At 38.2% G+C, this 27,777-nt stretch overlaps 36 non-coding genes across 36 annotated transcripts; all 36 read left to right on the top strand.

Moving 5' to 3' along the window:
• The first annotated feature begins 445 nt into the window (after positions 1-445).
• On the top strand, positions 446-564 carry LOC148618284 (5S ribosomal RNA). Its single transcript, XR_015922999.1, has one exon. It is a non-coding gene; the product is annotated as a 5S ribosomal RNA (ribosomal RNA).
• A 651-nt stretch (positions 565-1,215) lies between these two features.
• On the top strand, positions 1,216-1,334 carry LOC148618283 (5S ribosomal RNA). The gene has a single exon (XR_015922998.1). It is a non-coding gene; the product is annotated as a 5S ribosomal RNA (ribosomal RNA).
• Positions 1,335-1,985: 651 nt separating this feature from the next.
• Positions 1,986-2,104, top strand: LOC148618282 (5S ribosomal RNA). The gene has a single exon (XR_015922997.1). It is a non-coding gene; the product is annotated as a 5S ribosomal RNA (ribosomal RNA).
• A 651-nt stretch (positions 2,105-2,755) lies between these two features.
• On the top strand, positions 2,756-2,874 carry LOC148618281 (5S ribosomal RNA). Its single transcript, XR_015922996.1, has one exon. It is a non-coding gene; the product is annotated as a 5S ribosomal RNA (ribosomal RNA).
• Positions 2,875-3,526: 652 nt separating this feature from the next.
• On the top strand, positions 3,527-3,645 carry LOC148618280 (5S ribosomal RNA). Its single transcript, XR_015922995.1, has one exon. It is a non-coding gene; the product is annotated as a 5S ribosomal RNA (ribosomal RNA).
• A 651-nt stretch (positions 3,646-4,296) lies between these two features.
• On the top strand, positions 4,297-4,415 carry LOC148618279 (5S ribosomal RNA). Its single transcript, XR_015922994.1, has one exon. It is a non-coding gene; the product is annotated as a 5S ribosomal RNA (ribosomal RNA).
• A 651-nt stretch (positions 4,416-5,066) lies between these two features.
• On the top strand, positions 5,067-5,185 carry LOC148618278 (5S ribosomal RNA). Its single transcript, XR_015922993.1, has one exon. It is a non-coding gene; the product is annotated as a 5S ribosomal RNA (ribosomal RNA).
• A 651-nt stretch (positions 5,186-5,836) lies between these two features.
• LOC148618277 (5S ribosomal RNA) lies at positions 5,837-5,955 on the top strand. Its single transcript, XR_015922992.1, has one exon. It is a non-coding gene; the product is annotated as a 5S ribosomal RNA (ribosomal RNA).
• Positions 5,956-6,607: 652 nt separating this feature from the next.
• LOC148618276 (5S ribosomal RNA) lies at positions 6,608-6,726 on the top strand. Its single transcript, XR_015922991.1, has one exon. It is a non-coding gene; the product is annotated as a 5S ribosomal RNA (ribosomal RNA).
• A 651-nt stretch (positions 6,727-7,377) lies between these two features.
• Positions 7,378-7,496, top strand: LOC148618275 (5S ribosomal RNA). Its single transcript, XR_015922990.1, has one exon. It is a non-coding gene; the product is annotated as a 5S ribosomal RNA (ribosomal RNA).
• A 652-nt stretch (positions 7,497-8,148) lies between these two features.
• Positions 8,149-8,267, top strand: LOC148618274 (5S ribosomal RNA). Its single transcript, XR_015922988.1, has one exon. It is a non-coding gene; the product is annotated as a 5S ribosomal RNA (ribosomal RNA).
• A 651-nt stretch (positions 8,268-8,918) lies between these two features.
• LOC148618273 (5S ribosomal RNA) lies at positions 8,919-9,037 on the top strand. Its single transcript, XR_015922987.1, has one exon. It is a non-coding gene; the product is annotated as a 5S ribosomal RNA (ribosomal RNA).
• Positions 9,038-9,688: 651 nt separating this feature from the next.
• On the top strand, positions 9,689-9,807 carry LOC148618272 (5S ribosomal RNA). The gene has a single exon (XR_015922986.1). It is a non-coding gene; the product is annotated as a 5S ribosomal RNA (ribosomal RNA).
• A 651-nt stretch (positions 9,808-10,458) lies between these two features.
• Positions 10,459-10,577, top strand: LOC148618271 (5S ribosomal RNA). Its single transcript, XR_015922985.1, has one exon. It is a non-coding gene; the product is annotated as a 5S ribosomal RNA (ribosomal RNA).
• A 652-nt stretch (positions 10,578-11,229) lies between these two features.
• On the top strand, positions 11,230-11,348 carry LOC148618270 (5S ribosomal RNA). The gene has a single exon (XR_015922984.1). It is a non-coding gene; the product is annotated as a 5S ribosomal RNA (ribosomal RNA).
• A 651-nt stretch (positions 11,349-11,999) lies between these two features.
• LOC148618269 (5S ribosomal RNA) lies at positions 12,000-12,118 on the top strand. The gene has a single exon (XR_015922983.1). It is a non-coding gene; the product is annotated as a 5S ribosomal RNA (ribosomal RNA).
• Positions 12,119-12,769: 651 nt separating this feature from the next.
• Positions 12,770-12,888, top strand: LOC148618268 (5S ribosomal RNA). The gene has a single exon (XR_015922982.1). It is a non-coding gene; the product is annotated as a 5S ribosomal RNA (ribosomal RNA).
• Positions 12,889-13,540: 652 nt separating this feature from the next.
• On the top strand, positions 13,541-13,659 carry LOC148618267 (5S ribosomal RNA). Its single transcript, XR_015922981.1, has one exon. It is a non-coding gene; the product is annotated as a 5S ribosomal RNA (ribosomal RNA).
• Positions 13,660-14,311: 652 nt separating this feature from the next.
• On the top strand, positions 14,312-14,430 carry LOC148618266 (5S ribosomal RNA). Its single transcript, XR_015922980.1, has one exon. It is a non-coding gene; the product is annotated as a 5S ribosomal RNA (ribosomal RNA).
• Positions 14,431-15,081: 651 nt separating this feature from the next.
• Positions 15,082-15,200, top strand: LOC148618265 (5S ribosomal RNA). Its single transcript, XR_015922979.1, has one exon. It is a non-coding gene; the product is annotated as a 5S ribosomal RNA (ribosomal RNA).
• A 652-nt stretch (positions 15,201-15,852) lies between these two features.
• On the top strand, positions 15,853-15,971 carry LOC148618264 (5S ribosomal RNA). The gene has a single exon (XR_015922977.1). It is a non-coding gene; the product is annotated as a 5S ribosomal RNA (ribosomal RNA).
• A 652-nt stretch (positions 15,972-16,623) lies between these two features.
• LOC148618263 (5S ribosomal RNA) lies at positions 16,624-16,742 on the top strand. The gene has a single exon (XR_015922976.1). It is a non-coding gene; the product is annotated as a 5S ribosomal RNA (ribosomal RNA).
• A 652-nt stretch (positions 16,743-17,394) lies between these two features.
• Positions 17,395-17,513, top strand: LOC148618262 (5S ribosomal RNA). Its single transcript, XR_015922975.1, has one exon. It is a non-coding gene; the product is annotated as a 5S ribosomal RNA (ribosomal RNA).
• A 652-nt stretch (positions 17,514-18,165) lies between these two features.
• Positions 18,166-18,284, top strand: LOC148618261 (5S ribosomal RNA). Its single transcript, XR_015922974.1, has one exon. It is a non-coding gene; the product is annotated as a 5S ribosomal RNA (ribosomal RNA).
• A 652-nt stretch (positions 18,285-18,936) lies between these two features.
• On the top strand, positions 18,937-19,055 carry LOC148618260 (5S ribosomal RNA). The gene has a single exon (XR_015923068.1). It is a non-coding gene; the product is annotated as a 5S ribosomal RNA (ribosomal RNA).
• Positions 19,056-19,707: 652 nt separating this feature from the next.
• Positions 19,708-19,826, top strand: LOC148618259 (5S ribosomal RNA). Its single transcript, XR_015922973.1, has one exon. It is a non-coding gene; the product is annotated as a 5S ribosomal RNA (ribosomal RNA).
• A 652-nt stretch (positions 19,827-20,478) lies between these two features.
• Positions 20,479-20,597, top strand: LOC148618258 (5S ribosomal RNA). The gene has a single exon (XR_015922972.1). It is a non-coding gene; the product is annotated as a 5S ribosomal RNA (ribosomal RNA).
• Positions 20,598-21,249: 652 nt separating this feature from the next.
• LOC148618257 (5S ribosomal RNA) lies at positions 21,250-21,368 on the top strand. The gene has a single exon (XR_015922971.1). It is a non-coding gene; the product is annotated as a 5S ribosomal RNA (ribosomal RNA).
• A 651-nt stretch (positions 21,369-22,019) lies between these two features.
• On the top strand, positions 22,020-22,138 carry LOC148618256 (5S ribosomal RNA). The gene has a single exon (XR_015922970.1). It is a non-coding gene; the product is annotated as a 5S ribosomal RNA (ribosomal RNA).
• A 652-nt stretch (positions 22,139-22,790) lies between these two features.
• On the top strand, positions 22,791-22,909 carry LOC148618255 (5S ribosomal RNA). Its single transcript, XR_015922969.1, has one exon. It is a non-coding gene; the product is annotated as a 5S ribosomal RNA (ribosomal RNA).
• A 652-nt stretch (positions 22,910-23,561) lies between these two features.
• LOC148618254 (5S ribosomal RNA) lies at positions 23,562-23,680 on the top strand. The gene has a single exon (XR_015922968.1). It is a non-coding gene; the product is annotated as a 5S ribosomal RNA (ribosomal RNA).
• A 652-nt stretch (positions 23,681-24,332) lies between these two features.
• LOC148618253 (5S ribosomal RNA) lies at positions 24,333-24,451 on the top strand. Its single transcript, XR_015923066.1, has one exon. It is a non-coding gene; the product is annotated as a 5S ribosomal RNA (ribosomal RNA).
• Positions 24,452-25,103: 652 nt separating this feature from the next.
• Positions 25,104-25,222, top strand: LOC148618252 (5S ribosomal RNA). The gene has a single exon (XR_015922966.1). It is a non-coding gene; the product is annotated as a 5S ribosomal RNA (ribosomal RNA).
• A 652-nt stretch (positions 25,223-25,874) lies between these two features.
• On the top strand, positions 25,875-25,993 carry LOC148618251 (5S ribosomal RNA). The gene has a single exon (XR_015922965.1). It is a non-coding gene; the product is annotated as a 5S ribosomal RNA (ribosomal RNA).
• Positions 25,994-26,645: 652 nt separating this feature from the next.
• LOC148618250 (5S ribosomal RNA) lies at positions 26,646-26,764 on the top strand. Its single transcript, XR_015922964.1, has one exon. It is a non-coding gene; the product is annotated as a 5S ribosomal RNA (ribosomal RNA).
• Positions 26,765-27,415: 651 nt separating this feature from the next.
• Positions 27,416-27,534, top strand: LOC148618249 (5S ribosomal RNA). Its single transcript, XR_015922963.1, has one exon. It is a non-coding gene; the product is annotated as a 5S ribosomal RNA (ribosomal RNA).
• Positions 27,535-27,777: the final 243 nt, after the last annotated feature.

Below are 27,777 nucleotides of genomic sequence, written 5' to 3'. Positions count from 1 at the left end.
GGCGACAGTCAGACGAAAGGGAGGCAGGGTTTGAAGCCGCCGGTGAGTAAAATTTGTCCTGTCATTTTGCAAAGTTTGAAGCAATTACATTTTCCATTTTACAATTCATTTTAAAATTAGCGCGTGCACGGACTTTTCGTGCTACAACTGAGACAAATTGACACGATTGAGCGCTGTCAAAAAAAAGGAGGGGGCAGGGCTGGGGCGTCTGCTTGTGGATCTGTGGTGAGTTTGATATTTAAATTGAATGTTAGTCTCTGAAATTTATTTAATAATATTTTTTCTTTTGTATCAATTTTATTTTAGAAGTAATTGTATTTTCTTTATGTCACTTTATTTAGAGAGCGGGGCGAATTCTTCAGCCAAGCCTACATAAAATGTTTTGTTTTTCTATATGTCTTAAGGAACTAGAATCTTTATATAGCAAATTTTCACATCATTTAGTGTCTACGACCATATCACGCTGAAAGCACCGGTTCTCGTCCGATCACCGAAGTTAAGCAGCGTCGAGTCCGGTTAGTACTTGGATGGGTGACCGCCTGGGAATACCGGATGCCGTAGACATTTCTTTTTATTTCTGGCCATTTTTTAAAAAAATCACAAAAATGACACAGAAAATGGAATACGAGTTTTCGTTCGTTTTATTAGAACGTGCATTTTTATGTATAGTCATAATTGAAAAGCAGGAAAAGGCGTTAAAAGTATAACATAGCGGGGGGTATATTGGACTACAAGGCTCCCATATTGTCATTGTGACTTTGACGTCGCATGGCGACAGTCAGACGAAAGGGAGGCAGGGTTTGAAGCCGCCGGTGAGTAAAATTTGTCCTGTCATTTTGCAAAGTTTGAAGCAATTACATTTTCCATTTTACAATTCATTTTAAAATTAGCGCGTGCACGGACTTTTCGTGCTACAACTGAGACAAATTGACACGATTGAGCGCTGTCAAAAAAAAGGAGGGGGCAGGGCTGGGGCGTCTGCTTGTGGATCTGTGGTGAGTTTGATATTTAAATTGAATGTTAGTCTCTGAAATTTATTTAATAATATTTTTTCTTTTGTATCAATTTTATTTTAGAAGTAATTGTATTTTCTTTATGTCACTTTATTTAGAGAGCGGGGCGAATTCTTCAGCCAAGCCTACATAAAATGTTTTGTTTTTCTATATGTCTTAAGGAACTAGAATCTTTATATAGCAAATTTTCACATCATTTAGTGTCTACGACCATATCACGCTGAAAGCACCGGTTCTCGTCCGATCACCGAAGTTAAGCAGCGTCGAGTCCGGTTAGTACTTGGATGGGTGACCGCCTGGGAATACCGGATGCCGTAGACATTTCTTTTTATTTCTGGCCATTTTTTAAAAAAATCACAAAAATGACACAGAAAATGGAATACGAGTTTTCGTTCGTTTTATTAGAACGTGCATTTTTATGTATAGTCATAATTGAAAAGCAGGAAAAGGCGTTAAAAGTATAACATAGCGGGGGGTATATTGGACTACAAGGCTCCCATATTGTCATTGTGACTTTGACGTCGCATGGCGACAGTCAGACGAAAGGGAGGCAGGGTTTGAAGCCGCCGGTGAGTAAAATTTGTCCTGTCATTTTGCAAAGTTTGAAGCAATTACATTTTCCATTTTACAATTCATTTTAAAATTAGCGCGTGCACGGACTTTTCGTGCTACAACTGAGACAAATTGACACGATTGAGCGCTGTCAAAAAAAAGGAGGGGGCAGGGCTGGGGCGTCTGCTTGTGGATCTGTGGTGAGTTTGATATTTAAATTGAATGTTAGTCTCTGAAATTTATTTAATAATATTTTTTCTTTTGTATCAATTTTATTTTAGAAGTAATTGTATTTTCTTTATGTCACTTTATTTAGAGAGCGGGGCGAATTCTTCAGCCAAGCCTACATAAAATGTTTTGTTTTTCTATATGTCTTAAGGAACTAGAATCTTTATATAGCAAATTTTCACATCATTTAGTGTCTACGACCATATCACGCTGAAAGCACCGGTTCTCGTCCGATCACCGAAGTTAAGCAGCGTCGAGTCCGGTTAGTACTTGGATGGGTGACCGCCTGGGAATACCGGATGCCGTAGACATTTCTTTTTATTTCTGGCCATTTTTTAAAAAAATCACAAAAATGACACAGAAAATGGAATACGAGTTTTCGTTCGTTTTATTAGAACGTGCATTTTTATGTATAGTCATAATTGAAAAGCAGGAAAAGGCGTTAAAAGTATAACATAGCGGGGGGTATATTGGACTACAAGGCTCCCATATTGTCATTGTGACTTTGACGTCGCATGGCGACAGTCAGACGAAAGGGAGGCAGGGTTTGAAGCCGCCGGTGAGTAAAATTTGTCCTGTCATTTTGCAAAGTTTGAAGCAATTACATTTTCCATTTTACAATTCATTTTAAAATTAGCGCGTGCACGGACTTTTCGTGCTACAACTGAGACAAATTGACACGATTGAGCGCTGTCAAAAAAAAGGAGGGGGCAGGGCTGGGGCGTCTGCTTGTGGATCTGTGGTGAGTTTGATATTTAAATTGAATGTTAGTCTCTGAAATTTATTTAATAATATTTTTTCTTTTGTATCAATTTTATTTTAGAAGTAATTGTATTTTCTTTATGTCACTTTATTTAGAGAGCGGGGCGAATTCTTCAGCCAAGCCTACATAAAATGTTTTGTTTTTCTATATGTCTTAAGGAACTAGAATCTTTATATAGCAAATTTTCACATCATTTAGTGTCTACGACCATATCACGCTGAAAGCACCGGTTCTCGTCCGATCACCGAAGTTAAGCAGCGTCGAGTCCGGTTAGTACTTGGATGGGTGACCGCCTGGGAATACCGGATGCCGTAGACATTTCTTTTTATTTCTGGCCATTTTTTAAAAAAATCACAAAAATGACACAGAAAATGGAATACGAGTTTTCGTTCGTTTTATTAGAACGTGCATTTTTATGTATAGTCATAATTGAAAAGCAGGAAAAGGCGTTAAAAGTATAACATAGCGGGGGCGTATATTGGACTACAAGGCTCCCATATTGTCATTGTGACTTTGACGTCGCATGGCGACAGTCAGACGAAAGGGAGGCAGGGTTTGAAGCCGCCGGTGAGTAAAATTTGTCCTGTCATTTTGCAAAGTTTGAAGCAATTACATTTTCCATTTTACAATTCATTTTAAAATTAGCGCGTGCACGGACTTTTCGTGCTACAACTGAGACAAATTGACACGATTGAGCGCTGTCAAAAAAAAGGAGGGGGCAGGGCTGGGGCGTCTGCTTGTGGATCTGTGGTGAGTTTGATATTTAAATTGAATGTTAGTCTCTGAAATTTATTTAATAATATTTTTTCTTTTGTATCAATTTTATTTTAGAAGTAATTGTATTTTCTTTATGTCACTTTATTTAGAGAGCGGGGCGAATTCTTCAGCCAAGCCTACATAAAATGTTTTGTTTTTCTATATGTCTTAAGGAACTAGAATCTTTATATAGCAAATTTTCACATCATTTAGTGTCTACGACCATATCACGCTGAAAGCACCGGTTCTCGTCCGATCACCGAAGTTAAGCAGCGTCGAGTCCGGTTAGTACTTGGATGGGTGACCGCCTGGGAATACCGGATGCCGTAGACATTTCTTTTTATTTCTGGCCATTTTTTAAAAAAATCACAAAAATGACACAGAAAATGGAATACGAGTTTTCGTTCGTTTTATTAGAACGTGCATTTTTATGTATAGTCATAATTGAAAAGCAGGAAAAGGCGTTAAAAGTATAACATAGCGGGGGGTATATTGGACTACAAGGCTCCCATATTGTCATTGTGACTTTGACGTCGCATGGCGACAGTCAGACGAAAGGGAGGCAGGGTTTGAAGCCGCCGGTGAGTAAAATTTGTCCTGTCATTTTGCAAAGTTTGAAGCAATTACATTTTCCATTTTACAATTCATTTTAAAATTAGCGCGTGCACGGACTTTTCGTGCTACAACTGAGACAAATTGACACGATTGAGCGCTGTCAAAAAAAAGGAGGGGGCAGGGCTGGGGCGTCTGCTTGTGGATCTGTGGTGAGTTTGATATTTAAATTGAATGTTAGTCTCTGAAATTTATTTAATAATATTTTTTCTTTTGTATCAATTTTATTTTAGAAGTAATTGTATTTTCTTTATGTCACTTTATTTAGAGAGCGGGGCGAATTCTTCAGCCAAGCCTACATAAAATGTTTTGTTTTTCTATATGTCTTAAGGAACTAGAATCTTTATATAGCAAATTTTCACATCATTTAGTGTCTACGACCATATCACGCTGAAAGCACCGGTTCTCGTCCGATCACCGAAGTTAAGCAGCGTCGAGTCCGGTTAGTACTTGGATGGGTGACCGCCTGGGAATACCGGATGCCGTAGACATTTCTTTTTATTTCTGGCCATTTTTTAAAAAAATCACAAAAATGACACAGAAAATGGAATACGAGTTTTCGTTCGTTTTATTAGAACGTGCATTTTTATGTATAGTCATAATTGAAAAGCAGGAAAAGGCGTTAAAAGTATAACATAGCGGGGGGTATATTGGACTACAAGGCTCCCATATTGTCATTGTGACTTTGACGTCGCATGGCGACAGTCAGACGAAAGGGAGGCAGGGTTTGAAGCCGCCGGTGAGTAAAATTTGTCCTGTCATTTTGCAAAGTTTGAAGCAATTACATTTTCCATTTTACAATTCATTTTAAAATTAGCGCGTGCACGGACTTTTCGTGCTACAACTGAGACAAATTGACACGATTGAGCGCTGTCAAAAAAAAGGAGGGGGCAGGGCTGGGGCGTCTGCTTGTGGATCTGTGGTGAGTTTGATATTTAAATTGAATGTTAGTCTCTGAAATTTATTTAATAATATTTTTTCTTTTGTATCAATTTTATTTTAGAAGTAATTGTATTTTCTTTATGTCACTTTATTTAGAGAGCGGGGCGAATTCTTCAGCCAAGCCTACATAAAATGTTTTGTTTTTCTATATGTCTTAAGGAACTAGAATCTTTATATAGCAAATTTTCACATCATTTAGTGTCTACGACCATATCACGCTGAAAGCACCGGTTCTCGTCCGATCACCGAAGTTAAGCAGCGTCGAGTCCGGTTAGTACTTGGATGGGTGACCGCCTGGGAATACCGGATGCCGTAGACATTTCTTTTTATTTCTGGCCATTTTTTAAAAAAATCACAAAAATGACACAGAAAATGGAATACGAGTTTTCGTTCGTTTTATTAGAACGTGCATTTTTATGTATAGTCATAATTGAAAAGCAGGAAAAGGCGTTAAAAGTATAACATAGCGGGGGGTATATTGGACTACAAGGCTCCCATATTGTCATTGTGACTTTGACGTCGCATGGCGACAGTCAGACGAAAGGGAGGCAGGGTTTGAAGCCGCCGGTGAGTAAAATTTGTCCTGTCATTTTGCAAAGTTTGAAGCAATTACATTTTCCATTTTACAATTCATTTTAAAATTAGCGCGTGCACGGACTTTTCGTGCTACAACTGAGACAAATTGACACGATTGAGCGCTGTCAAAAAAAAGGAGGGGGCAGGGCTGGGGCGTCTGCTTGTGGATCTGTGGTGAGTTTGATATTTAAATTGAATGTTAGTCTCTGAAATTTATTTAATAATATTTTTTCTTTTGTATCAATTTTATTTTAGAAGTAATTGTATTTTCTTTATGTCACTTTATTTAGAGAGCGGGGCGAATTCTTCAGCCAAGCCTACATAAAATGTTTTGTTTTTCTATATGTCTTAAGGAACTAGAATCTTTATATAGCAAATTTTCACATCATTTAGTGTCTACGACCATATCACGCTGAAAGCACCGGTTCTCGTCCGATCACCGAAGTTAAGCAGCGTCGAGTCCGGTTAGTACTTGGATGGGTGACCGCCTGGGAATACCGGATGCCGTAGACATTTCTTTTTATTTCTGGCCATTTTTTAAAAAAATCACAAAAATGACACAGAAAATGGAATACGAGTTTTCGTTCGTTTTATTAGAACGTGCATTTTTATGTATAGTCATAATTGAAAAGCAGGAAAAGGCGTTAAAAGTATAACATAGCGGGGGCGTATATTGGACTACAAGGCTCCCATATTGTCATTGTGACTTTGACGTCGCATGGCGACAGTCAGACGAAAGGGAGGCAGGGTTTGAAGCCGCCGGTGAGTAAAATTTGTCCTGTCATTTTGCAAAGTTTGAAGCAATTACATTTTCCATTTTACAATTCATTTTAAAATTAGCGCGTGCACGGACTTTTCGTGCTACAACTGAGACAAATTGACACGATTGAGCGCTGTCAAAAAAAAGGAGGGGGCAGGGCTGGGGCGTCTGCTTGTGGATCTGTGGTGAGTTTGATATTTAAATTGAATGTTAGTCTCTGAAATTTATTTAATAATATTTTTTCTTTTGTATCAATTTTATTTTAGAAGTAATTGTATTTTCTTTATGTCACTTTATTTAGAGAGCGGGGCGAATTCTTCAGCCAAGCCTACATAAAATGTTTTGTTTTTCTATATGTCTTAAGGAACTAGAATCTTTATATAGCAAATTTTCACATCATTTAGTGTCTACGACCATATCACGCTGAAAGCACCGGTTCTCGTCCGATCACCGAAGTTAAGCAGCGTCGAGTCCGGTTAGTACTTGGATGGGTGACCGCCTGGGAATACCGGATGCCGTAGACATTTCTTTTTATTTCTGGCCATTTTTTAAAAAAATCACAAAAATGACACAGAAAATGGAATACGAGTTTTCGTTCGTTTTATTAGAACGTGCATTTTTATGTATAGTCATAATTGAAAAGCAGGAAAAGGCGTTAAAAGTATAACATAGCGGGGGGTATATTGGACTACAAGGCTCCCATATTGTCATTGTGACTTTGACGTCGCATGGCGACAGTCAGACGAAAGGGAGGCAGGGTTTGAAGCCGCCGGTGAGTAAAATTTGTCCTGTCATTTTGCAAAGTTTGAAGCAATTACATTTTCCATTTTACAATTCATTTTAAAATTAGCGCGTGCACGGACTTTTCGTGCTACAACTGAGACAAATTGACACGATTGAGCGCTGTCAAAAAAAAGGAGGGGGCAGGGCTGGGGCGTCTGCTTGTGGATCTGTGGTGAGTTTGATATTTAAATTGAATGTTAGTCTCTGAAATTTATTTAATAATATTTTTTCTTTTGTATCAATTTTATTTTAGAAGTAATTGTATTTTCTTTATGTCACTTTATTTAGAGAGCGGGGCGAATTCTTCAGCCAAGCCTACATAAAATGTTTTGTTTTTCTATATGTCTTAAGGAACTAGAATCTTTATATAGCAAATTTTCACATCATTTAGTGTCTACGACCATATCACGCTGAAAGCACCGGTTCTCGTCCGATCACCGAAGTTAAGCAGCGTCGAGTCCGGTTAGTACTTGGATGGGTGACCGCCTGGGAATACCGGATGCCGTAGACATTTCTTTTTATTTCTGGCCATTTTTTAAAAAAATCACAAAAATGACACAGAAAATGGAATACGAGTTTTCGTTCGTTTTATTAGAACGTGCATTTTTATGTATAGTCATAATTGAAAAGCAGGAAAAGGCGTTAAAAGTATAACATAGCGGGGGCGTATATTGGACTACAAGGCTCCCATATTGTCATTGTGACTTTGACGTCGCATGGCGACAGTCAGACGAAAGGGAGGCAGGGTTTGAAGCCGCCGGTGAGTAAAATTTGTCCTGTCATTTTGCAAAGTTTGAAGCAATTACATTTTCCATTTTACAATTCATTTTAAAATTAGCGCGTGCACGGACTTTTCGTGCTACAACTGAGACAAATTGACACGATTGAGCGCTGTCAAAAAAAAGGAGGGGGCAGGGCTGGGGCGTCTGCTTGTGGATCTGTGGTGAGTTTGATATTTAAATTGAATGTTAGTCTCTGAAATTTATTTAATAATATTTTTTCTTTTGTATCAATTTTATTTTAGAAGTAATTGTATTTTCTTTATGTCACTTTATTTAGAGAGCGGGGCGAATTCTTCAGCCAAGCCTACATAAAATGTTTTGTTTTTCTATATGTCTTAAGGAACTAGAATCTTTATATAGCAAATTTTCACATCATTTAGTGTCTACGACCATATCACGCTGAAAGCACCGGTTCTCGTCCGATCACCGAAGTTAAGCAGCGTCGAGTCCGGTTAGTACTTGGATGGGTGACCGCCTGGGAATACCGGATGCCGTAGACATTTCTTTTTATTTCTGGCCATTTTTTAAAAAAATCACAAAAATGACACAGAAAATGGAATACGAGTTTTCGTTCGTTTTATTAGAACGTGCATTTTTATGTATAGTCATAATTGAAAAGCAGGAAAAGGCGTTAAAAGTATAACATAGCGGGGGGTATATTGGACTACAAGGCTCCCATATTGTCATTGTGACTTTGACGTCGCATGGCGACAGTCAGACGAAAGGGAGGCAGGGTTTGAAGCCGCCGGTGAGTAAAATTTGTCCTGTCATTTTGCAAAGTTTGAAGCAATTACATTTTCCATTTTACAATTCATTTTAAAATTAGCGCGTGCACGGACTTTTCGTGCTACAACTGAGACAAATTGACACGATTGAGCGCTGTCAAAAAAAAGGAGGGGGCAGGGCTGGGGCGTCTGCTTGTGGATCTGTGGTGAGTTTGATATTTAAATTGAATGTTAGTCTCTGAAATTTATTTAATAATATTTTTTCTTTTGTATCAATTTTATTTTAGAAGTAATTGTATTTTCTTTATGTCACTTTATTTAGAGAGCGGGGCGAATTCTTCAGCCAAGCCTACATAAAATGTTTTGTTTTTCTATATGTCTTAAGGAACTAGAATCTTTATATAGCAAATTTTCACATCATTTAGTGTCTACGACCATATCACGCTGAAAGCACCGGTTCTCGTCCGATCACCGAAGTTAAGCAGCGTCGAGTCCGGTTAGTACTTGGATGGGTGACCGCCTGGGAATACCGGATGCCGTAGACATTTCTTTTTATTTCTGGCCATTTTTTAAAAAAATCACAAAAATGACACAGAAAATGGAATACGAGTTTTCGTTCGTTTTATTAGAACGTGCATTTTTATGTATAGTCATAATTGAAAAGCAGGAAAAGGCGTTAAAAGTATAACATAGCGGGGGGTATATTGGACTACAAGGCTCCCATATTGTCATTGTGACTTTGACGTCGCATGGCGACAGTCAGACGAAAGGGAGGCAGGGTTTGAAGCCGCCGGTGAGTAAAATTTGTCCTGTCATTTTGCAAAGTTTGAAGCAATTACATTTTCCATTTTACAATTCATTTTAAAATTAGCGCGTGCACGGACTTTTCGTGCTACAACTGAGACAAATTGACACGATTGAGCGCTGTCAAAAAAAAGGAGGGGGCAGGGCTGGGGCGTCTGCTTGTGGATCTGTGGTGAGTTTGATATTTAAATTGAATGTTAGTCTCTGAAATTTATTTAATAATATTTTTTCTTTTGTATCAATTTTATTTTAGAAGTAATTGTATTTTCTTTATGTCACTTTATTTAGAGAGCGGGGCGAATTCTTCAGCCAAGCCTACATAAAATGTTTTGTTTTTCTATATGTCTTAAGGAACTAGAATCTTTATATAGCAAATTTTCACATCATTTAGTGTCTACGACCATATCACGCTGAAAGCACCGGTTCTCGTCCGATCACCGAAGTTAAGCAGCGTCGAGTCCGGTTAGTACTTGGATGGGTGACCGCCTGGGAATACCGGATGCCGTAGACATTTCTTTTTATTTCTGGCCATTTTTTAAAAAAATCACAAAAATGACACAGAAAATGGAATACGAGTTTTCGTTCGTTTTATTAGAACGTGCATTTTTATGTATAGTCATAATTGAAAAGCAGGAAAAGGCGTTAAAAGTATAACATAGCGGGGGGTATATTGGACTACAAGGCTCCCATATTGTCATTGTGACTTTGACGTCGCATGGCGACAGTCAGACGAAAGGGAGGCAGGGTTTGAAGCCGCCGGTGAGTAAAATTTGTCCTGTCATTTTGCAAAGTTTGAAGCAATTACATTTTCCATTTTACAATTCATTTTAAAATTAGCGCGTGCACGGACTTTTCGTGCTACAACTGAGACAAATTGACACGATTGAGCGCTGTCAAAAAAAAGGAGGGGGCAGGGCTGGGGCGTCTGCTTGTGGATCTGTGGTGAGTTTGATATTTAAATTGAATGTTAGTCTCTGAAATTTATTTAATAATATTTTTTCTTTTGTATCAATTTTATTTTAGAAGTAATTGTATTTTCTTTATGTCACTTTATTTAGAGAGCGGGGCGAATTCTTCAGCCAAGCCTACATAAAATGTTTTGTTTTTCTATATGTCTTAAGGAACTAGAATCTTTATATAGCAAATTTTCACATCATTTAGTGTCTACGACCATATCACGCTGAAAGCACCGGTTCTCGTCCGATCACCGAAGTTAAGCAGCGTCGAGTCCGGTTAGTACTTGGATGGGTGACCGCCTGGGAATACCGGATGCCGTAGACATTTCTTTTTATTTCTGGCCATTTTTTAAAAAAATCACAAAAATGACACAGAAAATGGAATACGAGTTTTCGTTCGTTTTATTAGAACGTGCATTTTTATGTATAGTCATAATTGAAAAGCAGGAAAAGGCGTTAAAAGTATAACATAGCGGGGGCGTATATTGGACTACAAGGCTCCCATATTGTCATTGTGACTTTGACGTCGCATGGCGACAGTCAGACGAAAGGGAGGCAGGGTTTGAAGCCGCCGGTGAGTAAAATTTGTCCTGTCATTTTGCAAAGTTTGAAGCAATTACATTTTCCATTTTACAATTCATTTTAAAATTAGCGCGTGCACGGACTTTTCATGCTACAACTGAGACAAATTGACACGATTGAGCGCTGTCAAAAAAAAGGAGGGGGCAGGGCTGGGGCGTCTGCTTGTGGATCTGTGGTGAGTTTGATATTTAAATTGAATGTTAGTCTCTGAAATTTATTTAATAATATTTTTTCTTTTGTATCAATTTTATTTTAGAAGTAATTGTATTTTCTTTATGTCACTTTATTTAGAGAGCGGGGCGAATTCTTCAGCCAAGCCTACATAAAATGTTTTGTTTTTCTATATGTCTTAAGGAACTAGAATCTTTATATAGCAAATTTTCACATCATTTAGTGTCTACGACCATATCACGCTGAAAGCACCGGTTCTCGTCCGATCACCGAAGTTAAGCAGCGTCGAGTCCGGTTAGTACTTGGATGGGTGACCGCCTGGGAATACCGGATGCCGTAGACATTTCTTTTTATTTCTGGCCATTTTTTAAAAAAATCACAAAAATGACACAGAAAATGGAATACGAGTTTTCGTTCGTTTTATTAGAACGTGCATTTTTATGTATAGTCATAATTGAAAAGCAGGAAAAGGCGTTAAAAGTATAACATAGCGGGGGGTATATTGGACTACAAGGCTCCCATATTGTCATTGTGACTTTGACGTCGCATGGCGACAGTCAGACGAAAGGGAGGCAGGGTTTGAAGCCGCCGGTGAGTAAAATTTGTCCTGTCATTTTGCAAAGTTTGAAGCAATTACATTTTCCATTTTACAATTCATTTTAAAATTAGCGCGTGCACGGACTTTTCGTGCTACAACTGAGACAAATTGACACGATTGAGCGCTGTCAAAAAAAAGGAGGGGGCAGGGCTGGGGCGTCTGCTTGTGGATCTGTGGTGAGTTTGATATTTAAATTGAATGTTAGTCTCTGAAATTTATTTAATAATATTTTTTCTTTTGTATCAATTTTATTTTAGAAGTAATTGTATTTTCTTTATGTCACTTTATTTAGAGAGCGGGGCGAATTCTTCAGCCAAGCCTACATAAAATGTTTTGTTTTTCTATATGTCTTAAGGAACTAGAATCTTTATATAGCAAATTTTCACATCATTTAGTGTCTACGACCATATCACGCTGAAAGCACCGGTTCTCGTCCGATCACCGAAGTTAAGCAGCGTCGAGTCCGGTTAGTACTTGGATGGGTGACCGCCTGGGAATACCGGATGCCGTAGACATTTCTTTTTATTTCTGGCCATTTTTTAAAAAAATCACAAAAATGACACAGAAAATGGAATACGAGTTTTCGTTCGTTTTATTAGAACGTGCATTTTTATGTATAGTCATAATTGAAAAGCAGGAAAAGGCGTTAAAAGTATAACATAGCGGGGGGTATATTGGACTACAAGGCTCCCATATTGTCATTGTGACTTTGACGTCGCATGGCGACAGTCAGACGAAAGGGAGGCAGGGTTTGAAGCCGCCGGTGAGTAAAATTTGTCCTGTCATTTTGCAAAGTTTGAAGCAATTACATTTTCCATTTTACAATTCATTTTAAAATTAGCGCGTGCACGGACTTTTCGTGCTACAACTGAGACAAATTGACACGATTGAGCGCTGTCAAAAAAAAGGAGGGGGCAGGGCTGGGGCGTCTGCTTGTGGATCTGTGGTGAGTTTGATATTTAAATTGAATGTTAGTCTCTGAAATTTATTTAATAATATTTTTTCTTTTGTATCAATTTTATTTTAGAAGTAATTGTATTTTCTTTATGTCACTTTATTTAGAGAGCGGGGCGAATTCTTCAGCCAAGCCTACATAAAATGTTTTGTTTTTCTATATGTCTTAAGGAACTAGAATCTTTATATAGCAAATTTTCACATCATTTAGTGTCTACGACCATATCACGCTGAAAGCACCGGTTCTCGTCCGATCACCGAAGTTAAGCAGCGTCGAGTCCGGTTAGTACTTGGATGGGTGACCGCCTGGGAATACCGGATGCCGTAGACATTTCTTTTTATTTCTGGCCATTTTTTAAAAAAATCACAAAAATGACACAGAAAATGGAATACGAGTTTTCGTTCGTTTTATTAGAACGTGCATTTTTATGTATAGTCATAATTGAAAAGCAGGAAAAGGCGTTAAAAGTATAACATAGCGGGGGCGTATATTGGACTACAAGGCTCCCATATTGTCATTGTGACTTTGACGTCGCATGGCGACAGTCAGACGAAAGGGAGGCAGGGTTTGAAGCCGCCGGTGAGTAAAATTTGTCCTGTCATTTTGCAAAGTTTGAAGCAATTACATTTTCCATTTTACAATTCATTTTAAAATTAGCGCGTGCACGGACTTTTCGTGCTACAACTGAGACAAATTGACACGATTGAGCGCTGTCAAAAAAAAGGAGGGGGCAGGGCTGGGGCGTCTGCTTGTGGATCTGTGGTGAGTTTGATATTTAAATTGAATGTTAGTCTCTGAAATTTATTTAATAATATTTTTTCTTTTGTATCAATTTTATTTTAGAAGTAATTGTATTTTCTTTATGTCACTTTATTTAGAGAGCGGGGCGAATTCTTCAGCCAAGCCTACATAAAATGTTTTGTTTTTCTATATGTCTTAAGGAACTAGAATCTTTATATAGCAAATTTTCACATCATTTAGTGTCTACGACCATATCACGCTGAAAGCACCGGTTCTCGTCCGATCACCGAAGTTAAGCAGCGTCGAGTCCGGTTAGTACTTGGATGGGTGACCGCCTGGGAATACCGGATGCCGTAGACATTTCTTTTTATTTCTGGCCATTTTTTAAAAAAATCACAAAAATGACACAGAAAATGGAATACGAGTTTTCGTTCGTTTTATTAGAACGTGCATTTTTATGTATAGTCATAATTGAAAAGCAGGAAAAGGCGTTAAAAGTATAACATAGCGGGGGCGTATATTGGACTACAAGGCTCCCATATTGTCATTGTGACTTTGACGTCGCATGGCGACAGTCAGACGAAAGGGAGGCAGGGTTTGAAGCCGCCGGTGAGTAAAATTTGTCCTGTCATTTTGCAAAGTTTGAAGCAATTACATTTTCCATTTTACAATTCATTTTAAAATTAGCGCGTGCACGGACTTTTCATGCTACAACTGAGACAAATTGACACGATTGAGCGCTGTCAAAAAAAAGGAGGGGGCAGGGCTGGGGCGTCTGCTTGTGGATCTGTGGTGAGTTTGATATTTAAATTGAATGTTAGTCTCTGAAATTTATTTAATAATATTTTTTCTTTTGTATCAATTTTATTTTAGAAGTAATTGTATTTTCTTTATGTCACTTTATTTAGAGAGCGGGGCGAATTCTTCAGCCAAGCCTACATAAAATGTTTTGTTTTTCTATATGTCTTAAGGAACTAGAATCTTTATATAGCAAATTTTCACATCATTTAGTGTCTACGACCATATCACGCTGAAAGCACCGGTTCTCGTCCGATCACCGAAGTTAAGCAGCGTCGAGTCCGGTTAGTACTTGGATGGGTGACCGCCTGGGAATACCGGATGCCGTAGACATTTCTTTTTATTTCTGGCCATTTTTTAAAAAAATCACAAAAATGACACAGAAAATGGAATACGAGTTTTCGTTCGTTTTATTAGAACGTGCATTTTTATGTATAGTCATAATTGAAAAGCAGGAAAAGGCGTTAAAAGTATAACATAGCGGGGGGTATATTGGACTACAAGGCTCCCATATTGTCATTGTGACTTTGACGTCGCATGGCGACAGTCAGACGAAAGGGAGGCAGGGTTTGAAGCCGCCGGTGAGTAAAATTTGTCCTGTCATTTTGCAAAGTTTGAAGCAATTACATTTTCCATTTTACAATTCATTTTAAAATTAGCGCGTGCACGGACTTTTCGTGCTACAACTGAGACAAATTGACACGATTGAGCGCTGTCAAAAAAAAGGAGGGGGCAGGGCTGGGGCGTCTGCTTGTGGATCTGTGGTGAGTTTGATATTTAAATTGAATGTTAGTCTCTGAAATTTATTTAATAATATTTTTTCTTTTGTATCAATTTTATTTTAGAAGTAATTGTATTTTCTTTATGTCACTTTATTTAGAGAGCGGGGCGAATTCTTCAGCCAAGCCTACATAAAATGTTTTGTTTTTCTATATGTCTTAAGGAACTAGAATCTTTATATAGCAAATTTTCACATCATTTAGTGTCTACGACCATATCACGCTGAAAGCACCGGTTCTCGTCCGATCACCGAAGTTAAGCAGCGTCGAGTCCGGTTAGTACTTGGATGGGTGACCGCCTGGGAATACCGGATGCCGTAGACATTTCTTTTTATTTCTGGCCATTTTTTAAAAAAATCACAAAAATGACACAGAAAATGGAATACGAGTTTTCGTTCGTTTTATTAGAACGTGCATTTTTATGTATAGTCATAATTGAAAAGCAGGAAAAGGCGTTAAAAGTATAACATAGCGGGGGCGTATATTGGACTACAAGGCTCCCATATTGTCATTGTGACTTTGACGTCGCATGGCGACAGTCAGACGAAAGGGAGGCAGGGTTTGAAGCCGCCGGTGAGTAAAATTTGTCCTGTCATTTTGCAAAGTTTGAAGCAATTACATTTTCCATTTTACAATTCATTTTAAAATTAGCGCGTGCACGGACTTTTCGTGCTACAACTGAGACAAATTGACACGATTGAGCGCTGTCAAAAAAAAGGAGGGGGCAGGGCTGGGGCGTCTGCTTGTGGATCTGTGGTGAGTTTGATATTTAAATTGAATGTTAGTCTCTGAAATTTATTTAATAATATTTTTTCTTTTGTATCAATTTTATTTTAGAAGTAATTGTATTTTCTTTATGTCACTTTATTTAGAGAGCGGGGCGAATTCTTCAGCCAAGCCTACATAAAATGTTTTGTTTTTCTATATGTCTTAAGGAACTAGAATCTTTATATAGCAAATTTTCACATCATTTAGTGTCTACGACCATATCACGCTGAAAGCACCGGTTCTCGTCCGATCACCGAAGTTAAGCAGCGTCGAGTCCGGTTAGTACTTGGATGGGTGACCGCCTGGGAATACCGGATGCCGTAGACATTTCTTTTTATTTCTGGCCATTTTTTAAAAAAATCACAAAAATGACACAGAAAATGGAATACGAGTTTTCGTTCGTTTTATTAGAACGTGCATTTTTATGTATAGTCATAATTGAAAAGCAGGAAAAGGCGTTAAAAGTATAACATAGCGGGGGCGTATATTGGACTACAAGGCTCCCATATTGTCATTGTGACTTTGACGTCGCATGGCGACAGTCAGACGAAAGGGAGGCAGGGTTTGAAGCCGCCGGTGAGTAAAATTTGTCCTGTCATTTTGCAAAGTTTGAAGCAATTACATTTTCCATTTTACAATTCATTTTAAAATTAGCGCGTGCACGGACTTTTCATGCTACAACTGAGACAAATTGACACGATTGAGCGCTGTCAAAAAAAAGGAGGGGGCAGGGCTGGGGCGTCTGCTTGTGGATCTGTGGTGAGTTTGATATTTAAATTGAATGTTAGTCTCTGAAATTTATTTAATAATATTTTTTCTTTTGTATCAATTTTATTTTAGAAGTAATTGTATTTTCTTTATGTCACTTTATTTAGAGAGCGGGGCGAATTCTTCAGCCAAGCCTACATAAAATGTTTTGTTTTTCTATATGTCTTAAGGAACTAGAATCTTTATATAGCAAATTTTCACATCATTTAGTGTCTACGACCATATCACGCTGAAAGCACCGGTTCTCGTCCGATCACCGAAGTTAAGCAGCGTCGAGTCCGGTTAGTACTTGGATGGGTGACCGCCTGGGAATACCGGATGCCGTAGACATTTCTTTTTATTTCTGGCCATTTTTTAAAAAAATCACAAAAATGACACAGAAAATGGAATACGAGTTTTCGTTCGTTTTATTAGAACGTGCATTTTTATGTATAGTCATAATTGAAAAGCAGGAAAAGGCGTTAAAAGTATAACATAGCGGGGGCGTATATTGGACTACAAGGCTCCCATATTGTCATTGTGACTTTGACGTCGCATGGCGACAGTCAGACGAAAGGGAGGCAGGGTTTGAAGCCGCCGGTGAGTAAAATTTGTCCTGTCATTTTGCAAAGTTTGAAGCAATTACATTTTCCATTTTACAATTCATTTTAAAATTAGCGCGTGCACGGACTTTTCGTGCTACAACTGAGACAAATTGACACGATTGAGCGCTGTCAAAAAAAAGGAGGGGGCAGGGCTGGGGCGTCTGCTTGTGGATCTGTGGTGAGTTTGATATTTAAATTGAATGTTAGTCTCCGAAATTTATTTAATAATATTTTTTCTTTTGTATCAATTTTATTTTAGAAGTAATTGTATTTTCTTTATGTCACTTTATTTAGAGAGCGGGGCGAATTCTTCAGCCAAGCCTACATAAAATGTTTTGTTTTTCTATATGTCTTAAGGAACTAGAATCTTTATATAGCAAATTTTCACATCATTTAGTGTCTACGACCATATCACGCTGAAAGCACCGGTTCTCGTCCGATCACCGAAGTTAAGCAGCGTCGAGTCCGGTTAGTACTTGGATGGGTGACCGCCTGGGAATACCGGATGCCGTAGACATTTCTTTTTATTTCTGGCCATTTTTTAAAAAAATCACAAAAATGACACAGAAAATGGAATACGAGTTTTCGTTCGTTTTATTAGAACGTGCATTTTTATGTATAGTCATAATTGAAAAGCAGGAAAAGGCGTTAAAAGTATAACATAGCGGGGGCGTATATTGGACTACAAGGCTCCCATATTGTCATTGTGACTTTGACGTCGCATGGCGACAGTCAGACGAAAGGGAGGCAGGGTTTGAAGCCGCCGGTGAGTAAAATTTGTCCTGTCATTTTGCAAAGTTTGAAGCAATTACATTTTCCATTTTACAATTCATTTTAAAATTAGCGCGTGCACGGACTTTTCGTGCTACAACTGAGACAAATTGACACGATTGAGCGCTGTCAAAAAAAAGGAGGGGGCAGGGCTGGGGCGTCTGCTTGTGGATCTGTGGTGAGTTTGATATTTAAATTGAATGTTAGTCTCTGAAATTTATTTAATAATATTTTTTCTTTTGTATCAATTTTATTTTAGAAGTAATTGTATTTTCTTTATGTCACTTTATTTAGAGAGCGGGGCGAATTCTTCAGCCAAGCCTACATAAAATGTTTTGTTTTTCTATATGTCTTAAGGAACTAGAATCTTTATATAGCAAATTTTCACATCATTTAGTGTCTACGACCATATCACGCTGAAAGCACCGGTTCTCGTCCGATCACCGAAGTTAAGCAGCGTCGAGTCCGGTTAGTACTTGGATGGGTGACCGCCTGGGAATACCGGATGCCGTAGACATTTCTTTTTATTTCTGGCCATTTTTTAAAAAAATCACAAAAATGACACAGAAAATGGAATACGAGTTTTCGTTCGTTTTATTAGAACGTGCATTTTTATGTATAGTCATAATTGAAAAGCAGGAAAAGGCGTTAAAAGTATAACATAGCGGGGGCGTATATTGGACTACAAGGCTCCCATATTGTCATTGTGACTTTGACGTCGCATGGCGACAGTCAGACGAAAGGGAGGCAGGGTTTGAAGCCGCCGGTGAGTAAAATTTGTCCTGTCATTTTGCAAAGTTTGAAGCAATTACATTTTCCATTTTACAATTCATTTTAAAATTAGCGCGTGCACGGACTTTTCGTGCTACAACTGAGACAAATTGACACGATTGAGCGCTGTCAAAAAAAAGGAGGGGGCAGGGCTGGGGCGTCTGCTTGTGGATCTGTGGTGAGTTTGATATTTAAATTGAATGTTAGTCTCTGAAATTTATTTAATAATATTTTTTCTTTTGTATCAATTTTATTTTAGAAGTAATTGTATTTTCTTTATGTCACTTTATTTAGAGAGCGGGGCGAATTCTTCAGCCAAGCCTACATAAAATGTTTTGTTTTTCTATATGTCTTAAGGAACTAGAATCTTTATATAGCAAATTTTCACATCATTTAGTATCTACGACCATATCACGCTGAAAGCACCGGTTCTCGTCCGATCACCGAAGTTAAGCAGCGTCGAGTCCGGTTAGTACTTGGATGGGTGACCGCCTGGGAATACCGGATGCCGTAGACATTTCTTTTTATTTCTGGCCATTTTTTAAAAAAATCACAAAAATGACACAGAAAATGGAATACGAGTTTTCGTTCGTTTTATTAGAACGTGCATTTTTATGTATAGTCATAATTGAAAAGCAGGAAAAGGCGTTAAAAGTATAACATAGCGGGGGCGTATATTGGACTACAAGGCTCCCATATTGTCATTGTGACTTTGACGTCGCATGGCGACAGTCAGACGAAAGGGAGGCAGGGTTTGAAGCCGCCGGTGAGTAAAATTTGTCCTGTCATTTTGCAAAGTTTGAAGCAATTACATTTTCCATTTTACAATTCATTTTAAAATTAGCGCGTGCACGGACTTTTCGTGCTACAACTGAGACAAATTGACACGATTGAGCGCTGTCAAAAAAAAGGAGGGGGCAGGGCTGGGGCGTCTGCTTGTGGATCTGTGGTGAGTTTGATATTTAAATTGAATGTTAGTCTCTGAAATTTATTTAATAATATTTTTTCTTTTGTATCAATTTTATTTTAGAAGTAATTGTATTTTCTTTATGTCACTTTATTTAGAGAGCGGGGCGAATTCTTCAGCCAAGCCTACATAAAATGTTTTGTTTTTCTATATGTCTTAAGGAACTAGAATCTTTATATAGCAAATTTTCACATCATTTAGTGTCTACGACCATATCACGCTGAAAGCACCGGTTCTCGTCCGATCACCGAAGTTAAGCAGCGTCGAGTCCGGTTAGTACTTGGATGGGTGACCGCCTGGGAATACCGGATGCCGTAGACATTTCTTTTTATTTCTGGCCATTTTTTAAAAAAATCACAAAAATGACACAGAAAATGGAATACGAGTTTTCGTTCGTTTTATTAGAACGTGCATTTTTATGTATAGTCATAATTGAAAAGCAGGAAAAGGCGTTAAAAGTATAACATAGCGGGGGCGTATATTGGACTACAAGGCTCCCATATTGTCATTGTGACTTTGACGTCGCATGGCGACAGTCAGACGAAAGGGAGGCAGGGTTTGAAGCCGCCGGTGAGTAAAATTTGTCCTGTCATTTTGCAAAGTTTGAAGCAATTACATTTTCCATTTTACAATTCATTTTAAAATTAGCGCGTGCACGGACTTTTCGTGCTACAACTGAGACAAATTGACACGATTGAGCGCTGTCAAAAAAAAGGAGGGGGCAGGGCTGGGGCGTCTGCTTGTGGATCTGTGGTGAGTTTGATATTTAAATTGAATGTTAGTCTCTGAAATTTATTTAATAATATTTTTTCTTTTGTATCAATTTTATTTTAGAAGTAATTGTATTTTCTTTATGTCACTTTATTTAGAGAGCGGGGCGAATTCTTCAGCCAAGCCTACATAAAATGTTTTGTTTTTCTATATGTCTTAAGGAACTAGAATCTTTATATAGCAAATTTTCACATCATTTAGTGTCTACGACCATATCACGCTGAAAGCACCGGTTCTCGTCCGATCACCGAAGTTAAGCAGCGTCGAGTCCGGTTAGTACTTGGATGGGTGACCGCCTGGGAATACCGGATGCCGTAGACATTTCTTTTTATTTCTGGCCATTTTTTAAAAAAATCACAAAAATGACACAGAAAATGGAATACGAGTTTTCGTTCGTTTTATTAGAACGTGCATTTTTATGTATAGTCATAATTGAAAAGCAGGAAAAGGCGTTAAAAGTATAACATAGCGGGGGCGTATATTGGACTACAAGGCTCCCATATTGTCATTGTGACTTTGACGTCGCATGGCGACAGTCAGACGAAAGGGAGGCAGGGTTTGAAGCCGCCGGTGAGTAAAATTTGTCCTGTCATTTTGCAAAGTTTGAAGCAATTACATTTTCCATTTTACAATTCATTTTAAAATTAGCGCGTGCACGGACTTTTCATGCTACAACTGAGACAAATTGACACGATTGAGCGCTGTCAAAAAAAAGGAGGGGGCAGGGCTGGGGCGTCTGCTTGTGGATCTGTGGTGAGTTTGATATTTAAATTGAATGTTAGTCTCTGAAATTTATTTAATAATATTTTTTCTTTTGTATCAATTTTATTTTAGAAGTAATTGTATTTTCTTTATGTCACTTTATTTAGAGAGCGGGGCGAATTCTTCAGCCAAGCCTACATAAAATGTTTTGTTTTTCTATATGTCTTAAGGAACTAGAATCTTTATATAGCAAATTTTCACATCATTTAGTGTCTACGACCATATCACGCTGAAAGCACCGGTTCTCGTCCGATCACCGAAGTTAAGCAGCGTCGAGTCCGGTTAGTACTTGGATGGGTGACCGCCTGGGAATACCGGATGCCGTAGACATTTCTTTTTATTTCTGGCCATTTTTTAAAAAAATCACAAAAATGACACAGAAAATGGAATACGAGTTTTCGTTCGTTTTATTAGAACGTGCATTTTTATGTATAGTCATAATTGAAAAGCAGGAAAAGGCGTTAAAAGTATAACATAGCGGGGGGTATATTGGACTACAAGGCTCCCATATTGTCATTGTGACTTTGACGTCGCATGGCGACAGTCAGACGAAAGGGAGGCAGGGTTTGAAGCCGCCGGTGAGTAAAATTTGTCCTGTCATTTTGCAAAGTTTGAAGCAATTACATTTTCCATTTTACAATTCATTTTAAAATTAGCGCGTGCACGGACTTTTCGTGCTACAACTGAGACAAATTGACACGATTGAGCGCTGTCAAAAAAAAGGAGGGGGCAGGGCTGGGGCGTCTGCTTGTGGATCTGTGGTGAGTTTGATATTTAAATTGAATGTTAGTCTCTGAAATTTATTTAATAATATTTTTTCTTTTGTATCAATTTTATTTTAGAAGTAATTGTATTTTCTTTATGTCACTTTATTTAGAGAGCGGGGCGAATTCTTCAGCCAAGCCTACATAAAATGTTTTGTTTTTCTATATGTCTTAAGGAACTAGAATCTTTATATAGCAAATTTTCACATCATTTAGTGTCTACGACCATATCACGCTGAAAGCACCGGTTCTCGTCCGATCACCGAAGTTAAGCAGCGTCGAGTCCGGTTAGTACTTGGATGGGTGACCGCCTGGGAATACCGGATGCCGTAGACATTTCTTTTTATTTCTGGCCATTTTTTAAAAAAATCACAAAAATGACACAGAAAATGGAATACGAGTTTTCGTTCGTTTTATTAGAACGTGCATTTTTATGTATAGTCATAATTGAAAAGCAGGAAAAGGCGTTAAAAGTATAACATAGCGGGGGCGTATATTGGACTACAAGGCTCCCATATTGTCATTGTGACTTTGACGTCGCATGGCGACAGTCAGACGAAAGGGAGGCAGGGTTTGAAGCCGCCGGTGAGTAAAATTTGTCCTGTCATTTTGCAAAGTTTGAAGCAATTACATTTTCCATTTTACAATTCATTTTAAAATTAGCGCGTGCACGGACTTTTCGTGCTACAACTGAGACAAATTGACACGATTGAGCGCTGTCAAAAAAAAGGAGGGGGCAGGGCTGGGGCGTCTGCTTGTGGATCTGTGGTGAGTTTGATATTTAAATTGAATGTTAGTCTCTGAAATTTATTTAATAATATTTTTTCTTTTGTATCAATTTTATTTTAGAAGTAATTGTATTTTCTTTATGTCACTTTATTTAGAGAGCGGGGCGAATTCTTCAGCCAAGCCTACATAAAATGTTTTGTTTTTCTATATGTCTTAAGGAACTAGAATCTTTATATAGCAAATTTTCACATCATTTAGTGTCTACGACCATATCACGCTGAAAGCACCGGTTCTCGTCCGATCACCGAAGTTAAGCAGCGTCGAGTCCGGTTAGTACTTGGATGGGTGACCGCCTGGGAATACCGGATGCCGTAGACATTTCTTTTTATTTCTGGCCATTTTTTAAAAAAATCACAAAAATGACACAGAAAATGGAATACGAGTTTTCGTTCGTTTTATTAGAACGTGCATTTTTATGTATAGTCATAATTGAAAAGCAGGAAAAGGCGTTAAAAGTATAACATAGCGGGGGCGTATATTGGACTACAAGGCTCCCATATTGTCATTGTGACTTTGACGTCGCATGGCGACAGTCAGACGAAAGGGAGGCAGGGTTTGAAGCCGCCGGTGAGTAAAATTTGTCCTGTCATTTTGCAAAGTTTGAAGCAATTACATTTTCCATTTTACAATTCATTTTAAAATTAGCGCGTGCACGGACTTTTCATGCTACAACTGAGACAAATTGACACGATTGAGCGCTGTCAAAAAAAAGGAGGGGGCAGGGCTGGGGCGTCTGCTTGTGGATCTGTGGTGAGTTTGATATTTAAATTGAATGTTAGTCTCTGAAATTTATTTAATAATATTTTTTCTTTTGTATCAATTTTATTTTAGAAGTAATTGTATTTTCTTTATGTCACTTTATTTAGAGAGCGGGGCGAATTCTTCAGCCAAGCCTACATAAAATGTTTTGTTTTTCTATATGTCTTAAGGAACTAGAATCTTTATATAGCAAATTTTCACATCATTTAGTGTCTACGACCATATCACGCTGAAAGCACCGGTTCTCGTCCGATCACCGAAGTTAAGCAGCGTCGAGTCCGGTTAGTACTTGGATGGGTGACCGCCTGGGAATACCGGATGCCGTAGACATTTCTTTTTATTTCTGGCCATTTTTTAAAAAAATCACAAAAATGACACAGAAAATGGAATACGAGTTTTCGTTCGTTTTATTAGAACGTGCATTTTTATGTATAGTCATAATTGAAAAGCAGGAAAAGGCGTTAAAAGTATAACATAGCGGGGGCGTATATTGGACTACAAGGCTCCCATATTGTCATTGTGACTTTGACGTCGCATGGCGACAGTCAGACGAAAGGGAGGCAGGGTTTGAAGCCGCCGGTGAGTAAAATTTGTCCTGTCATTTTGCAAAGTTTGAAGCAATTACATTTTCCATTTTACAATTCATTTTAAAATTAGCGCGTGCACGGACTTTTCGTGCTACAACTGAGACAAATTGACACGATTGAGCGCTGTCAAAAAAAAGGAGGGGGCAGGGCTGGGGCGTCTGCTTGTGGATCTGTGGTGAGTTTGATATTTAAATTGAATGTTAGTCTCTGAAATTTATTTAATAATATTTTTTCTTTTGTATCAATTTTATTTTAGAAGTAATTGTATTTTCTTTATGTCACTTTATTTAGAGAGCGGGGCGAATTCTTCAGCCAAGCCTACATAAAATGTTTTGTTTTTCTATATGTCTTAAGGAACTAGAATCTTTATATAGCAAATTTTCACATAATTTAGTATCTACGACCATATCACGCTGAAAGCACCGGTTCTCGTCCGATCACCGAAGTTAAGCAGCGTCGAGTCCGGTTAGTACTTGGATGGGTGACCGCCTGGGAATACCGGATGCCGTAGACATTTCTTTTTATTTCTGGCCATTTTTTAAAAAAATCACAAAAATGACACAGAAAATGGAATACGAGTTTTCGTTCGTTTTATTAGAACGTGCATTTTTATGTATAGTCATAATTGAAAAGCAGGAAAAGGCGTTAAAAGTATAACATAGCGGGGGCGTATATTGGACTACAAGGCTCCCATATTGTCATTGTGACTTTGACGTCGCATGGCGACAGTCAGACGAAAGGGAGGCAGGGTTTGAAGCCGCCGGTGAGTAAAATTTGTCCTGTCATTTTGCAAAGTTTGAAGCAATTACATTTTCCATTTTACAATTCATTTTAAAATTAGCGCGTGCACGGACTTTTCGTGCTACAACTGAGACAAATTGACACGATTGAGCGCTGTCAAAAAAAAGGAGGGGGCAGGGCTGGGGCGTCTGCTTGTGGATCTGTGGTGAGTTTGATATTTAAATTGAATGTTAGTCTCTGAAATTTATTTAATAATATTTTTTCTTTTGTATCAATTTTATTTTAGAAGTAATTGTATTTTCTTTATGTCACTTTATTTAGAGAGCGGGGCGAATTCTTCAGCCAAGCCTACATAAAATGTTTTGTTTTTCTATATGTCTTAAGGAACTAGAATCTTTATATAGCAAATTTTCACATCATTTAGTGTCTACGACCATATCACGCTGAAAGCACCGGTTCTCGTCCGATCACCGAAGTTAAGCAGCGTCGAGTCCGGTTAGTACTTGGATGGGTGACCGCCTGGGAATACCGGATGCCGTAGACATTTCTTTTTATTTCTGGCCATTTTTTAAAAAAATCACAAAAATGACACAGAAAATGGAATACGAGTTTTCGTTCGTTTTATTAGAACGTGCATTTTTATGTATAGTCATAATTGAAAAGCAGGAAAAGGCGTTAAAAGTATAACATAGCGGGGGCGTATATTGGACTACAAGGCTCCCATATTGTCATTGTGACTTTGACGTCGCATGGCGACAGTCAGACGAAAGGGAGGCAGGGTTTGAAGCCGCCGGTGAGTAAAATTTGTCCTGTCATTTTGCAAAGTTTGAAGCAATTACATTTTCCATTTTACAATTCATTTTAAAATTAGCGCGTGCACGGACTTTTCGTGCTACAACTGAGACAAATTGACACGATTGAGCGCTGTCAAAAAAAAGGAGGGGGCAGGGCTGGGGCGTCTGCTTGTGGATCTGTGGTGAGTTTGATATTTAAATTGAATGTTAGTCTCTGAAATTTATTTAATAATATTTTTTCTTTTGTATCAATTTTATTTTAGAAGTAATTGTATTTTCTTTATGTCACTTTATTTAGAGAGCGGGGCGAATTCTTCAGCCAAGCCTACATAAAATGTTTTGTTTTTCTATATGTCTTAAGGAACTAGAATCTTTATATAGCAAATTTTCACATCATTTAGTGTCTACGACCATATCACGCTGAAAGCACCGGTTCTCGTCCGATCACCGAAGTTAAGCAGCGTCGAGTCCGGTTAGTACTTGGATGGGTGACCGCCTGGGAATACCGGATGCCGTAGACATTTCTTTTTATTTCTGGCCATTTTTTAAAAAAATCACAAAAATGACACAGAAAATGGAATACGAGTTTTCGTTCGTTTTATTAGAACGTGCATTTTTATGTATAGTCATAATTGAAAAGCAGGAAAAGGCGTTAAAAGTATAACATAGCGGGGGCGTATATTGGACTACAAGGCTCCCATATTGTCATTGTGACTTTGACGTCGCATGGCGACAGTCAGACGAAAGGGAGGCAGGGTTTGAAGCCGCCGGTGAGTAAAATTTGTCCTGTCATTTTGCAAAGTTTGAAGCAATTACATTTTCCATTTTACAATTCATTTTAAAATTAGCGCGTGCACGGACTTTTCATGCTACAACTGAGACAAATTGACACGATTGAGCGCTGTCAAAAAAAAGGAGGGGGCAGGGCTGGGGCGTCTGCTTGTGGATCTGTGGTGAGTTTGATATTTAAATTGAATGTTAGTCTCTGAAATTTATTTAATAATATTTTTTCTTTTGTATCAATTTTATTTTAGAAGTAATTGTATTTTCTTTATGTCACTTTATTTAGAGAGCGGGGCGAATTCTTCAGCCAAGCCTACATAAAATGTTTTGTTTTTCTATATGTCTTAAGGAACTAGAATCTTTATATAGCAAATTTTCACATCATTTAGTGTCTACGACCATATCACGCTGAAAGCACCGGTTCTCGTCCGATCACCGAAGTTAAGCAGCGTCGAGTCCGGTTAGTACTTGGATGGGTGACCGCCTGGGAATACCGGATGCCGTAGACATTTCTTTTTATTTCTGGCCATTTTTTAAAAAAATCACAAAAATGACACAGAAAATGGAATACGAGTTTTCGTTCGTTTTATTAGAACGTGCATTTTTATGTATAGTCATAATTGAAAAGCAGGAAAAGGCGTTAAAAGTATAACATAGCGGGGGGTATATTGGACTACAAGGCTCCCATATTGTCATTGTGACTTTGACGTCGCATGGCGACAGTCAGACGAAAGGGAGGCAGGGTTTGAAGCCGCCGGTGAGTAAAATTTGTCCTGTCATTTTGCAAAGTTTGAAGCAATTACATTTTCCATTTTACAATTCATTTTAAAATTAGCGCGTGCACGGACTTTTCGTGCTACAACTGAGACAAATTGACACGATTGAGCGCTGTCAAAAAAAAGGAGGGGGCAGGGCTGGGGCGTCTGCTTGTGGATCTGTGGTGAGTTTGATATTTAAATTGAATGTTAGTCTCTGAAATTTATTTAATAATATTTTTTCTTTTGTATCAATTTTATTTTAGAAGTAATTGTATTTTCTTTATGTCACTTTATTTAGAGAGCGGGGCGAATTCTTCAGCCAAGCCTACATAAAATGTTTTGTTTTTCTATATGTCTTAAGGAGCTAGAATCTTTATATAGCAAATTTTCACATCATTTAGTGTCTACGACCATATCACGCTGAAAGCACCGGTTCTCGTCCGATCACCGAAGTTAAGCAGCGTCGAGTCCGGTTAGTACTTGGATGGGTGACCGCCTGGGAATACCGGATGCCGTAGACATTTCTTTTTATTTCTGGCCATTTTTTAAAAAAATCACAAAAATGACACAGAAAATGGAATACGAGTTTTCGTTCGTTTTATTAGAACGTGCATTTTTATGTATAGTCATAATTGAAAAGCAGGAAAAGGCGTTAAAAGTATAACATAGCGGGGGCGTATATTGGACTACAAGGCTCCCATATTGTCATTGTGACTTTGACGTCGCATGGCGACAGTCAGACGAAAGGGAGGCAGGGTTTGAAG

Source organism: Perna viridis, chromosome 5 (genome assembly GCF_037379345.1).
Source record: "Perna viridis isolate PV_CMFRI_1.1 ecotype Kerala chromosome 5, ASM3737934v1, whole genome shotgun sequence".
NCBI lineage: Eukaryota > Metazoa > Mollusca > Bivalvia > Mytilida > Mytilidae > Perna > Perna viridis.
This window is presented reverse-complemented; position numbering and strand designations above follow the sequence as displayed.